Source organism: Macaca fascicularis, chromosome 20 (genome assembly GCF_037993035.2).
Source record: "Macaca fascicularis isolate 582-1 chromosome 20, T2T-MFA8v1.1".
Taxonomy (NCBI): domain Eukaryota; kingdom Metazoa; phylum Chordata; class Mammalia; order Primates; family Cercopithecidae; genus Macaca; species Macaca fascicularis.
Window position 1 is genome coordinate 66,888,276 of NC_088394.1, and position 12,858 is coordinate 66,901,133.

General features: G+C 43.9%; 1 non-coding gene across 1 annotated transcript; it reads left to right on the top strand.

The window, feature by feature from the left end:
• The first annotated feature begins 4,412 nt into the window (after window positions 1-4,412).
• TRNAK-UUU (transfer RNA lysine (anticodon UUU)) lies at window positions 4,413-4,485 on the top strand. Its single transcript has one exon. It is a non-coding gene; the product is annotated as a tRNA-Lys (tRNA).
• Window positions 4,486-12,858: the final 8,373 nt, after the last annotated feature.

Below are 12,858 nucleotides of genomic sequence, written 5' to 3' on the forward strand. Positions count from 1 at the left end.
TGTAAATTACATCTCCAGGTTCACATTAGAGGTTTGCAAATAATACTGAGCTAATGGTTATTGCAAAGGAAAATAGCACTGGGATCAATATTCTATACAGTGGAAGACGATACCTCTCTCTCTTTTAATCACCTCATTGCAGAAATGGCATTGAAATTTGAAATCTCATTTTCTCCATTTGTACAAATTGAACATAAATCACTATGAGTGAGGGGAGGCGGCAGGCAGCTTCGCTCTTTGCGGGATTGCATTACTAATTAGTGTTGGGCTAAAGCCCTACACAGCCTGGAGAGGCTTCTCGAGACCTCTGGCCAAATGCAAGATGCTTTGGAGAGTCTGGATGTGTGCAGGGAGGGGCCGGGCCCCTCTAGCGGGGAGTGGGTGAGGCTGAGGTCAGCCCTGCAAAAGAAGGGAGATGAAGGGCAGATCCTCACACATGATGCCATTTTCTGGGCTAGGACAGCAGATCTCCACCAATTAATTCTCTTAGATTTCAGTGGAATAAGAATGGATAGGACCTTACTATTCCCAGGAAGGGGCAAGGTAGATGTTGGTTTGCAAAATTTGCCTTTCATCTGTGGCTGCAGGAGTAGGGAGCAGGGAACCAAAGGATGAACAGCCCGGCTTAACACAGGCACTGCTATATCAGCTCCCAAGGCCACCGCCTGTGTCTCAGCACCAGTCTCCACTCCCTTCCCTCTGCCCTTCCCTTTCCTTCATTTTTCCACTCGTATACACTTGCACTGAGTGGCTCTCACGGCTCTAAGCTGGGTGATAGATATTATTTACAAAGGATATTCAGAGATGTCAAAGGGCCTCTGATATGTACCCACTTCAGTTCCATTTTCTCAAATTGCTCAAATGTTACTTACACTGGACTTGATTTATTGGCTATGGGGTCATCATGACAACAGGACTCAAGACCTTTCTCACCCTCCCTAGGCTGACATAACCCATGACCGTGCATTTCTGGGCTGGGCAGATATGGGAGAGTATGCCGTATTTTAAACAAAAGGGTGAGGAAATTGACATCTAAACTGTGGTAGGCAACCTGGGCACATTGATTCATGCCTGTAATCCCAGGACTTCGAGAGGCAGAGGTGGGAGGTTCACTTGAGGCCAAGAGTTTGAGACCAGCTTGGGCAGCATAGCGAGACCCTATCTCTAAAAAAAAAAAAAAATTACCTGGGCATGGTGGCATGCACCTGTGGTCCCAGCTACTCTGGAGTTTGAGGTGGGAGGATCGCTTGAGACCAGGAGTTTGAGACTGCAGTAAGCCGTGATCATAGCGCTGCACTCCACCCTGAGCAATAGAGTGAGACCCTGTCTCTTTAATTAATTAATTAAAACGTAACGCTAAAATTTGGTAAGGGGAGAGGAGAGGATAGGAAAGCAATGTGTCAACTTGGCTGGCAGAACTTCTGGATTTAGGACTTTGTTCTTTTTTTTTTTTTTTTTTGAGGTGGAGTCTCACTCTGTTGCCCAGGCTGGAGTGCAGTGGCATGATCTCAGCTCACTGCAACCTCCACCTCCCAGGTTCAAGCGATTCTCCTGCCTCAGCCTCCCGAGTAGCTGGGATTATAGGTGCGCACCACCACGCCTAGCTAATTTTTGTATTTTTAGTAGTCGGGATTTCTCTGTGTTGGCCAGGCAGGTCCCAAAGTTCTGACCTCAGGTGATCCACCCGCCTCAGCCTCCCAAACTGCTGGGATTACAGGCCTGAGCCACTGCACCCAGCTCCGGATTTAGGACTTTGCTCTTCAAGAGTTGGGAAGACAGCACAGGGAAGAGTAGCCGAGACCGAATCCTTGATATGTCTGTGCAGTGGCCACTTACCCTTTCCCTTGAAGTAAATAACATTCAGTTGGGTGATTAATGGAGGATGTTTAGTTCATTAAACTTGATACCCTGAGGGCAGGATTAACTGGAAAAATATGTATATATTTATATGTGAGGCTGCTCCCATAACGGCCCATGTGTATAGATGAGCCAAAAATGGAACAAGCTAGTGTCCGGTAATGTGGGCCTCAGCAACAGCCACTGACACTCGCATCCCCCCATGGCGTTTAGGGGTCCCGGTAAGATTGGAGGCAGACGCCTCTCCGCTGCGGCCGGAGTGGCCGTTGAGAAGGCCACCGTGCATGCTGCTGCACGGAAACAGCACGGTCAGGCAGTTGCAAAGCCAACAGCACCGCAGACATTCAGGGCACATTCTGCCCTCCATTGCCTGTCACTCCATCCCCACACTGCGGGGGAAAGGCAGAGTGACTCCCGGAGACTTACCACCCAGGGAACTTTCCGTCCTTTGCCTCATCCTCAGCAGTGGCAGGAGGAGTTAAAAATAGGGGAGGTGAGGGGGAAAACTGGAAACAAGGTTCATTACCTAAGGTTCCTCTCATCCATTTCAATAGATGAAAGCAAAGAAAATAAAGCAAAACCCATCCAAACAGTAAGCAGGTGGTGGCCGCTAATAGAGAAGAAATAAAAACCTTTTAGAAATCAGAGCCGACTACCAAACACACTGACAAAGTGGAATGAAAGTTCTGAACAATCAGTTCAAAGAAAAGGGTGTTTGAAATAAACCCTTAAAAACATTTCAAATGCTGAAGGAAAAAAAAAATAGCTGCTTTAGATATTTGAAGCCAGGATGATTTAATCCGGAGAGGGGACTTTTTGGATATTACTGGAGGAAAAAAGAAAAAAAAGGAAAGAGATTGAGAGAATGAACTGAGGAGTCCTTGAAAGTAGTGAGGTTCAGAGAACAAAACCCACATCGGGTCCCCACGACTGCCAATCACAGCAGGTTCACCACCAACTCCTGGGTTGACCCGGGGCTTTTAACCTCCCCATGCCTCCATTTGCCTAGCCATAAACGGGGGTTACTAATAGGCATGTCCTCTCACCCTCCAGGTCCCCAAGGAGGTTTAATAGAATAATGGACCTGATCCTATTGATGGAGAATGTGTAACTGCCGCATTGTGACCCCTACCTTTAGAGGCCAATCAGGTATGCTCCTCCCAGAGCCTTTCCAGGACCCTCCCCTATTTGGTGAGTTTCAACATTCATTCAATCATTTCCCATTACATATGCCTGTGATGTCGCTATATAGCAGGCATGGTGGCACAGGATGATAGAATGAGGAAGAAAGAGCACACGGTGCCCTCCCTCAGGCTGATCACAGGTTGAATGGGGCAGGTGTATTAACAGGTGATCATATAACAGGGTGCAGGAGCATGCCTGGGATGTTTCAGGAGTGCAGCCCAGAGAGGCTTCCAGGAGGAGGTGATGACTAAGTTTGTTTCTGGCAGAAGGGCAGAAGTAGCTGGATGTCAAGGCTGAGAAAGGTATCTCCAGCCAAGGTAACAGCGTGGATGAAGGATGAGTGTGGAATGAGTTTTGTGACTTGTATGGCAGGGTTTTGGGGTGCAAGGACAGAGTGAAGGCAGAAGAGCCTGGAATGGGAAGCAAGAACTTCAGCCACGTGTAATTGTTTAGTTCAAGAATTGCAATCGGCTGCTGGGTCTGGAGGTTGGTAATGAATAAATATGGCAGCTCCCCAGTCATTAGCAACTCTTATTTTTCTGAACGACTGTCTTGAACAGGTGGTTTCCATCTTCAAGCTCATGTCATTGGTAAGGAAGGGAGGGTGGATAGGGCAGAACCACTCTGCAGGCTCTAGCACAGTCTTTTACGACAAGGGAGGGGTGAGTCTGGTTTTGTTTTGTTTTGTTTTTTATTTATTTATTTATTTATTTTTGAGATGGAGTCTTGCTCTCTTGCCCAGGCTGGAGTGCAGTGGCATGATCTCAGCTCACTGCAACCTCCGCCTCCCAGGTTCAAGCAATTTCCCTGCTTTAGCCTCCCAAGTAGCTGGGATTACAGGTGTGCACCACCATGCCCGGCTAATTTGTTGTAATTTTAGTAGAGACAGGGTTTCACCATGCTGGTCAGGCTGGTCTCAAACTCCTGACCTCGTGATCCTCCTGCCTTGGCCTCCCAAAGTGCTGGGATTACAGGTATGAGCCACCGCACCCGGCCTGAGTCTGGGTTTTATCTGGGGAGTGGTCTGTGACCTTAATCATGATGGGATTTGCAGTCATCCTGTACCACATCCTATCAGATATTTGCGCCTCACTTATCTGTTTATGCAAGAGCTGGAAGGATGGGCACATAGGAAAACACTTTGAAGAGAAAAGGATAAGAAACTTTGGACATTTGCTCGAGTGAAAACAAAACCCAATACTCTTAATACATAGGGTACCAACAGGTCCCAGTTTACCCCGGGGAGTCCTGGCGTATACCTATTATCTCTTCATCCTGTCCACTTTGAATTTGTCCCAGATGATTCCTTTATTAGTTTTAGCAAAGTGCTGTTATTTATTATTGCATTAAAATAAATCAGTAAGGAGGGAGCCTGGGTAGCTCAGTTGGTAGAGCATCAGACTTTTAATCTGAGGGTCCAGGGTTCAAGTCCCTGTTCAGGCATGTCCTGTGGCTTTTGGCACCTAATTCTGACTCAATTTTTTTTTTTTTTTTTTTTTTTTGAGACAGTCTCGTTCTGTCGCCATTGCAGTGGTGCAGTCTCGGCTCACTGCAACCTCCGCCTCCTGGGCTCAAGCCATTCTCCTGCACCAGCCTCCCGAGTAGCTGGGACTGCAGGACCACCACACCCAGCTGGTTATTTTAAGAAGACTTTCCTATAGATGAATTCACATGTGAATCTGTAGCAGGTGGACTTACAGATTCTTCTGCAAAGCACGATTTTCCATTGATATCAGATGACTGTTTCTTTGCTAAATTTCTAAAATTTTTTTCTTCCAAGTTTTTATTATGCATGTGCAAATATGTAGTGCCTGCACTTAATGTATTGGCACTTGAGACAGAAGAAAAATTGCAAACAGTTCAAAGGCTCTTTTATCAGTGCTATTAGAGGCTTCACAAAGAAAATGCATAAGTTCTAATAATTGGTTCAAATTTTCACTTCCCATTCAGGAAATCAAATTATTAAAGTTTCTGGAAGTTCATTCTAAAGAAGGTGAAACATCTGATCTTATTGTTAATACTAGTAATACTCCAGTTTTTTAATGAACTTGTTAATTTAACAGTGAAGATGAAGTTACTAAATTTTGTGGCGATAACACCCACTCAAAATTTGGTGAAGCACAAATTCATGGTAAAAAGCAATGTCAATATAAAATTAAGAAACTTATGAGACACAAATAGGTTTGAAATTTGTTTTGATGTTCATATAATTCTCAGCTTCCTCCCACTCACTGCAATGTTAAATCAGTTAAAAATTGTAGTGGTTTAAATTTACAAATATTTGTGTATACTCCGTTAGAGCAATCAAACCACAATATTTTTGCGATGAAGTTGATGACGAATATTACAAAACAGTGTGGCAGTATGAACTTTTTATCTTTTTGCTCCTTGCCGTCAATGGGGTTTTTCAAGAGTTTGCACCTTTAAAGAGTTACTTTGTAAATCAACCTACACCTTATGCAGTGGTTTTGAACTTCTTTTATAAATAAGTCTGTAAATTGTGGTTATATTTTATTCAACACCAGTTGGATATATTTAATCAAAATCTTGAAATAATAGAGTGCTCAAAAAAACTCTGTCTTTTTTTTTTTTGCCAGGACTCTGACTAGTACAGGGACCCCTGGATGAAGCTGTATCCGTATTTTAAACATTTAAAATTTAAAAATGTATTTAGTTGCAATTGTTGAAAATGAAGCTTGCAAACAGGAAAACAATGAACTTCATCCCTATAACAGAAAGAAAATAACTGAACAAATTAAAAGTTGAGGGCTCAAAAATTATGCAAGATTTCCTGTTCAAAATTATGATTTCTTTTTGGAATACCTTGACCTACGGGAAGAATTTTTTGATATTTCCGTTTTTATGTGGATAAATTTATGTTTTTATTCAAGAGAATGAAATGGAAAAACCTATGATTTGGAATCATAAGTTGAGACAACTTATCTGAAGAGTTTTTCCCTTTAAAAATACCTGCCAAGTGCTTGGGAGGTAAAAAGACAGTATATAAGAAAATATTTGGGCTAAAGTATTTACATATTTTAATCTGAAAAAACAGAAAATTGCAATATACTCTAGCAGTTTGCTCTGAATTTATAAGACATCTCAGTAACTTTGGAGAAAGTATTTTCTTAATTAGAAATATTATAATCTTCAGTAACATTCAACTGAGGAACAGTTTCAAATTTGTTAACAACGAAATGCAACTTTAGTATTTTTTATATGTAATACTTCAAAAAGCATTAAAGTACAACTTTAGGGAAGAGTATATGATACGCAACTTTATGAAAAAAAGATTAAAAAATAAATCCATGTCTAAAATATACATTCCTTAGGCAAATACTATGATATAATAATATTAGAAATAGATATGGCAAAAAAATAAAATATATGCTAAACAGTATTGTTCTGCTAATGGTATTGTTTAGCATCCAAATAAGAGATTCAATAAGATAAATTATTTTCATTTTGCCTTCATGGAAACAGATAGATGTTATATTTATTTGGTAGAAGGAATTTTATTTTTGAAACTATGTTTTAAATAAAATTATTTTGTAAGTCCACAAATATCAAGTCAATGTATTGGTGAATATGTTAATATTTTAAATTACATAATTTTGATTATTCCCAGCACTATCTGTCACTCTAAAAAATGTGAGAGTGGCCTCCCTATAATAGAAATAAAAACTGAAGAACTACTCAGTCAAAAGAGTTAAGAAATGGATCGAAGAGTCAGAGAACAGAGGGAAGGACAGGAAGACAGAGGGAGGGAGACAGGGTGAGGAGTCCCAAGAGACAATAGTGAATCCCTGAAAATGGCCCAGGGACCTCATCATACAGGGTGCCTCTGGTGGCAGTTGCCCACCCACTCCTCCCAGCCCCATTTGGAAAGAAATAATGTATCAACTAGAGAGACAGTACTGTCAATGGTTGATTCTTTTCTTTACCCATTCATCTCCTACGCACTGGCTCCATCATTCATAGGTTCATTGACATAACCAACCACAAAGCATTTGTTGAGCATTTACTATGTGCCAGGCACTGGTGATGTGCAAAATGGAATGAGACGAAAGTCAGGGTGTGCATAGTCTAGTTCCAGAGCAGGGCCAGGAAGTTACCAACTGGGATGGAGGCCTGGGGGGACCCAGAGGAGCATCTGCTTGTAAGGGGGGACTAAAGAAAACTTCTCAGGGGGCTGATGCTAGGTTCTCCAGTTCAGTCAAGCTGCTGCCTCCACTGCCACCCCCACCGCTGCTTCCTCCTCCTCCTCTGGGAATGCTAGTTCGCCTGTTAGAGTTATATATAAAAATGCAAGTCAATGCTCTCTGCTTTTGATATTTTTTAATAGTAAAAGAAGAGGCTGGGCATGGTAGCTCACGCCTGTAATCCCAGCACTTTGGGAGGCCGAGGTGGGTGGATCACCTGAGGTCAGGAGTTGGAGACCAGCCTGGCCAATATGGAGAAACCCCCATCTCTACTAGAAATACAAAAATTAGCTGGGCGTGGTGGCACGCACCTGTAATCCCAGCTACTCAGGAGGCTGAGACATGAGAATCACTTGAGCCCAGGAGGCGGAGGTTGCAGTGAGCTGAGATCATGCCACTGCACGCCAGCCTGGGTGACAGAGTGAGAGAGAGCGAGAATCTGTCTCAAAAAATAAATAAATACACACATACATATATACATCCATACATAACAGAAGAGGGAGAATCCAGACCCCAAAGAATTTCCTTTGGTGTGGTTTCCAACTCCTGTTTCATTCCTGTCTGGTCTCAGACAGTGTCCTGGGAAGACTTTTAGGACCCAGTAGCCATTTCCTATTTCAGGTTCCTTGTGTGTTGTTTCTGAGCACAGAAACAAATCCAATTCAAGCAAATAATGCTGTCATCGGGATCTTGTGCAGGCATCAGAGGGGAGCAGGCCTGGCCAATGGAGTGCTCTGTTTGAAATATCTTGCGATCTTCAGAAACATTTGTTTTTATTCAGAAGCGTTCATTTGATGCTTCCCTGACCCACACAGTTTCCCTATGGGCTTAAGCTCCCATTTGTTAAAGAAACAGACGGGAAAACCCGTTGAATTTGTGTTTGTTTTAGCATTTAAGACAGCTTACCATGAGATGGTAGAGTTTGGATATTGCAGGTAGCAACATGTTCTTTTCAGCAGGCGTGCAAGGGAACAGAATCGTACAGTTGCTTTAGAGAGGTGGAAGCAGGAACCCACCCAGTTCCACGGAATAAATCAGTGGGTGGCACAGAAGTGGAGCCCTGTGATTCTATTCTGGTCTCATATAATTCCAATGAGTCGATCTAACATAGGCCAGGACAGTCAAGCGTTGGGCAGATTTTGCCCACTGCTGTTGGTTTTCTTATATGTCTCCTACCTTATTTTTGCCTCTCCTCCCATTCAAATGGAAATGATTCCATACACAAGTCAGCTCCCATAGCTTATTATTTTGTTTTGTTTTGCTTTGAGACAGAGTCTCACTCTGTCCCCCAGGCTGGAGTGCTGTGTCACAACCAAAGCTCACTGCAGCCTCAGTCTCCTGGGCTCAATTGATCCTCTCACCTCAGCATCCTGAGTAGCTGGAATCACAGACAGACACCATCATGGCTGACTAGTTTTTGTATTTTTTGTAGAGATAGGGTCTTGCTCTGTTGCCCAGGCTGGTCTCAAGCTCCTAAACCCAAGTGATCCTCCTACCTCAGCCTCCCAAAGTGGTGGGATTACAGGCATGAGCCACTGTGCCCAGCCCATCTCACACCTGATACAGCTTCATCCAGGGGCCCCGTACTAATCATGGTCCTGGCAAAAAAAAAAAAAAAGACAGCACACTCAGTGTGTTAATTTAACAAAGACAGTTTAATAATGGGACAATTTATGGAGGTGAAATGGTAATGGGAGTTGACAAGAGATGATGAAATTCCTCAGTGGACCAAGGTGGCAAAAGGAAGAACCGTGTTCCTGGGCTGGGTGTGACCTGCAGCTGTGGGAGAAGGGTGCTCTGCCAGGAGCTGTGACCACAGGTAAAGGGACACAGCCATGGCCCAAACCATGGTGAGGCAGGAAGGAGCCAGACTAACCAATCCCCTCACCACTGACCTCCTTCTGGGCCTTCCCATTGGCCAAACCCAGCTGAAGACAAGAAAATCTAGGTGATGCGGTCTGGAGAGGCCTTTCTCATGGCACAGAGGGTAGGAGGGAGAAGGAGGGAAAATGAAGGGAAAGTCTGGAGGGATAAATAGAGTAATACCCTCCTGACTCAGGCACTCATGATCCATCCAAAACTCAAGAGGCTATTTCTCCCACTGGTGGCAGAAGCCAAAAATGCTCTCTTCCAATGTGGTGGAGCTTTTCGGCAGGGAACTTGAAGCTTTGTAGCTTCATCAAAATCCAGCGTGGGCAACAGCCTGCCAGTACTGAATTTCTTAGTTTTACCAAGCCAGCTAAGTGTGACTTCACATCATGCCACCATAGGCAAGAGAATCCAAGAGTTATGTCTTGGGGGCGTTAGATTTGCTTTTTTTTTTAAAAAAAAAAAAAAAAGAGATTTAAAAAGTAGAATCCTGACCTGAGAGTCTGAAAACATGGGCTCATGTTCCAGGCGGCTGTGGGACTTTTGATAATTCTCTCTGGGTGTTTTCTCATCTGTAAAATGAGGAACTTGGGGGTAGAAGTTGGTTTAAGCCCCTTTTGGTTCTAACATTCAGTAGATCTTTAAATCAAAACCAAAAGACTATTAGGAGGAATGATAGGCTTCTCCAGGTGAATGTCTGAACCAGCCTCAGAAATGAGTCCGTGGGGAGGAAGAGGAGGTTCTGAAGTGCTCAGGGCACTGGATCAATTGAGCATCACCTTGTCAGGATCAGAAGGTGGGGAGGAGGATTATCACCATGCAGCGGGCTTGCTCCCGTTTGAAATGCTAGCTCCTCTCAGATGTCTCAGAATGCTGCAGGGTTTTTTCGAGGCTAAGACTAACCCTAAAGATTCAGGCAGCATCCTCATTTTCTCCTTTTCCAGCAAGAGGAAGAGACATACTTGAGTCTCCTTTATGTGAGTTCTTGTCAAGGGAGATGGTCAATAAAATTCTTTTCCTGTAATTCCTTTTGACCTAGTCCTTGAGGGTATCCTGACCCCTAAAGGGTCCCCTGAGCCCTCCTTTTACACCTATCACCCAAGTCAGTTGGGTGTGCAGCGAAGGGTAGAACTGAAGATGAATGATGTTTAGAAAAGAAAGACATTCATGGCCAGGTGCGGTGACTCACGCCTGTCATCCCAACTACTTGGGAGGCTGAGGCAGGAGAATCGCTTGAACCTGGGAGGCAGAGGTTGCAGTGAACCGAGATTGTGCCATTGCACGCCAACCTGGGCGACAAGAGTGAAACTCCGTCTGAAAAAAAAGAAAGAAAGAAAAGAAAAAGAAAGAGATTCACAAACTAGAGGTCTCTCTTGCCCACGTGTAACCATTGGAGGGCATGAATAACCTACCTTGGCTAATCTCTTCACCTGTGACTTGCAGTGGCACAGCGGTCAATCACTGTGGTCAGTCACCTCGGAAATGTGCATCTGTGCTTCACTTGCCCTTTTGTAAAAACAGCCCCAAGAGCAAAAGCTGTGCCAGTTACACATCCTAAGAGCAATCAAGATTCCTAAACGGCGCCGTTAATTGTTGACTATGATAACACATCTTGTTATCAGCTTTTCCTTAATGAATTCCTGAATAGATGTCATTAGACATTAAGTGCTACATTACTTCCTCTAAAGAGAAATATTTAAAGAAAAAAAAAAAATCATGTCCTGAATCAGCCCTGCATGCCATCCTTAACAATCTCAAACCACACTGTAGGATCCTGTTCTTCTTAGCGAGATGCTCACATTCACTTCTTTGCTTTCTGAGAATATGGATCTTTGAGGATAGAAATGAAGAGTAGAAGCTCACCCCAAAAAGGGGGCAAGAGAGTTTATAGTCTTAAGAAATTGACTGGATCCCCCAGGAAACAGGTAGCCATGATGAGGTATAGATAAACAATCTCAGTTTGTCAGCACCCTGTGTGGGGAATTAAACTCACAACTTCCATGTTAATGATACTTTCACATTTAATTTCCTGTGTGCCACACTGAAAATGTATCTGTTGAAAGTGGAATTTCACTCCATAGAACTGTCTTATTAAGTGAATGCGTGCGAGGTTGTACCTGTCACAACAAGATTCTGGAAGCTCATTTAGAACTATAATTTGGGGCGTGGGGGAGGAAGCAGAAAGGTTTGTGCCTTGTAGGACTATCACTGTTTTCTCGATAACATTATTACCATTGGTAATTGGTTACTCATTAGCACTAAGCATTAATTATTAATATTAATAAAAGCTGTGTTAAGCACCAGTGGTATGCTTTCTGCTGTGCTCAACATGGGACACTCTAGATCATCAGTTTAGCAGACAACACGCTAAACGTGAAGGCAGATACAGTCCATGACTGTCTGGATTTCTGTCTGGGATGGTCTTACTTACTATAGGACATTGCCTGGATTTCTGTCCGGGACGGGCTTACTTATTACAGGACGAGACAGCTTTGCATAAGTAGACGATGCATTGAAGCCCTCGTGGATATAGGAAAAGTGTACATTAGCAGGAGGAGTGAAAGTGTCAAACTCACTACTCAAAGTGTGTTCCCAAGATGGGCGGCATTGTCATCCCCTGGGAAGTTATTAAAATGCAGAGCCTTAGGTCCCATCCTGGACCTCATGAGTAAGAATCTGCATTTCTGTGCCCTCCCAAGGTGATGAATATCCACGTTAGAGTTGGAAGACCATCATTCTGGAGCAGTGATTCTCTAGCTTTTCTGCATGTTAGAATCACGTTGGGAGTTCTGAAAAATCCCAGTGCCCAAGCTTCACCCCAGACCAATAAAATAAAAATCTTGAGGCTGGGTGTGGTGGCTTATGCCTGTAATCCGAGCACTTTGGGAGGCCGAGGCAGGTGCATCACAAGGTCAGGAGTTCAAGACCAGGATGACCAAGATGGTGAAACCCCGTCTCTACTAAAAATACAAAAGTTAGCCGGGAGTGGCGGCAGGAGCCTGTAATCCTAGCTACTTAGGAGGCTGAGGTAGAAGAATCGCTTAAACCCAGGAGGCAGAGGTTGCAGTGAGCTGAGATCACACCACTGTACTCCAGCCTGGGTGACAGAGCGAGACTCTTTCTCAAAAAATAAATAAAAAAAAATTCTTGGAGGCTGGGACTAGGAATCAGGATGTTTTCAAAAGACCCAGGTGATTTCAATGGACATCAACTTTGAGAACTTCTGCTCAAGAAGACAGTGACACTAGGTTAACATAGAATTGTTTGAGAACCTGCAGAACTCATATTCTAATCCTTAGAGTGGATCCAAGATGGCAGTACATATACAGGTGCTCTGTTCTGCCCTGCACACCTCCCTTTGACAATGCTCCCCTCTCCCCTCCGCACCCCTGCTCATCATCCTCCAAGAGCCCCCAGCTGTTCAAGGAACCTTGGCTGGCCCTTCTTGGCCCTATGTTCGCTTGCTGCTTCCCTGAAGTTCTCTTGGACCAGTGTTCTCTTGCTGTCTTCCAGCTTTTGTTGCTTGTTCTCCCCTCCAGGTAAGATCCCTTGTCTAGGATTTCCTGGCTCTCCAGCAGCCTCTGTCCTTTCTTCAGATTATCTATCAAGGTAGAGGGGCTGGGTGGTGGGAAAGACTGGGGAGCCCCACTCTGCATCCTCCTGCACTTTAACAGTGGCCTCTACAGATAAGGACCTTACCAGTCTTTTGAATTGAGGGAAGCCTCCATTTCTTACCTCTAACATG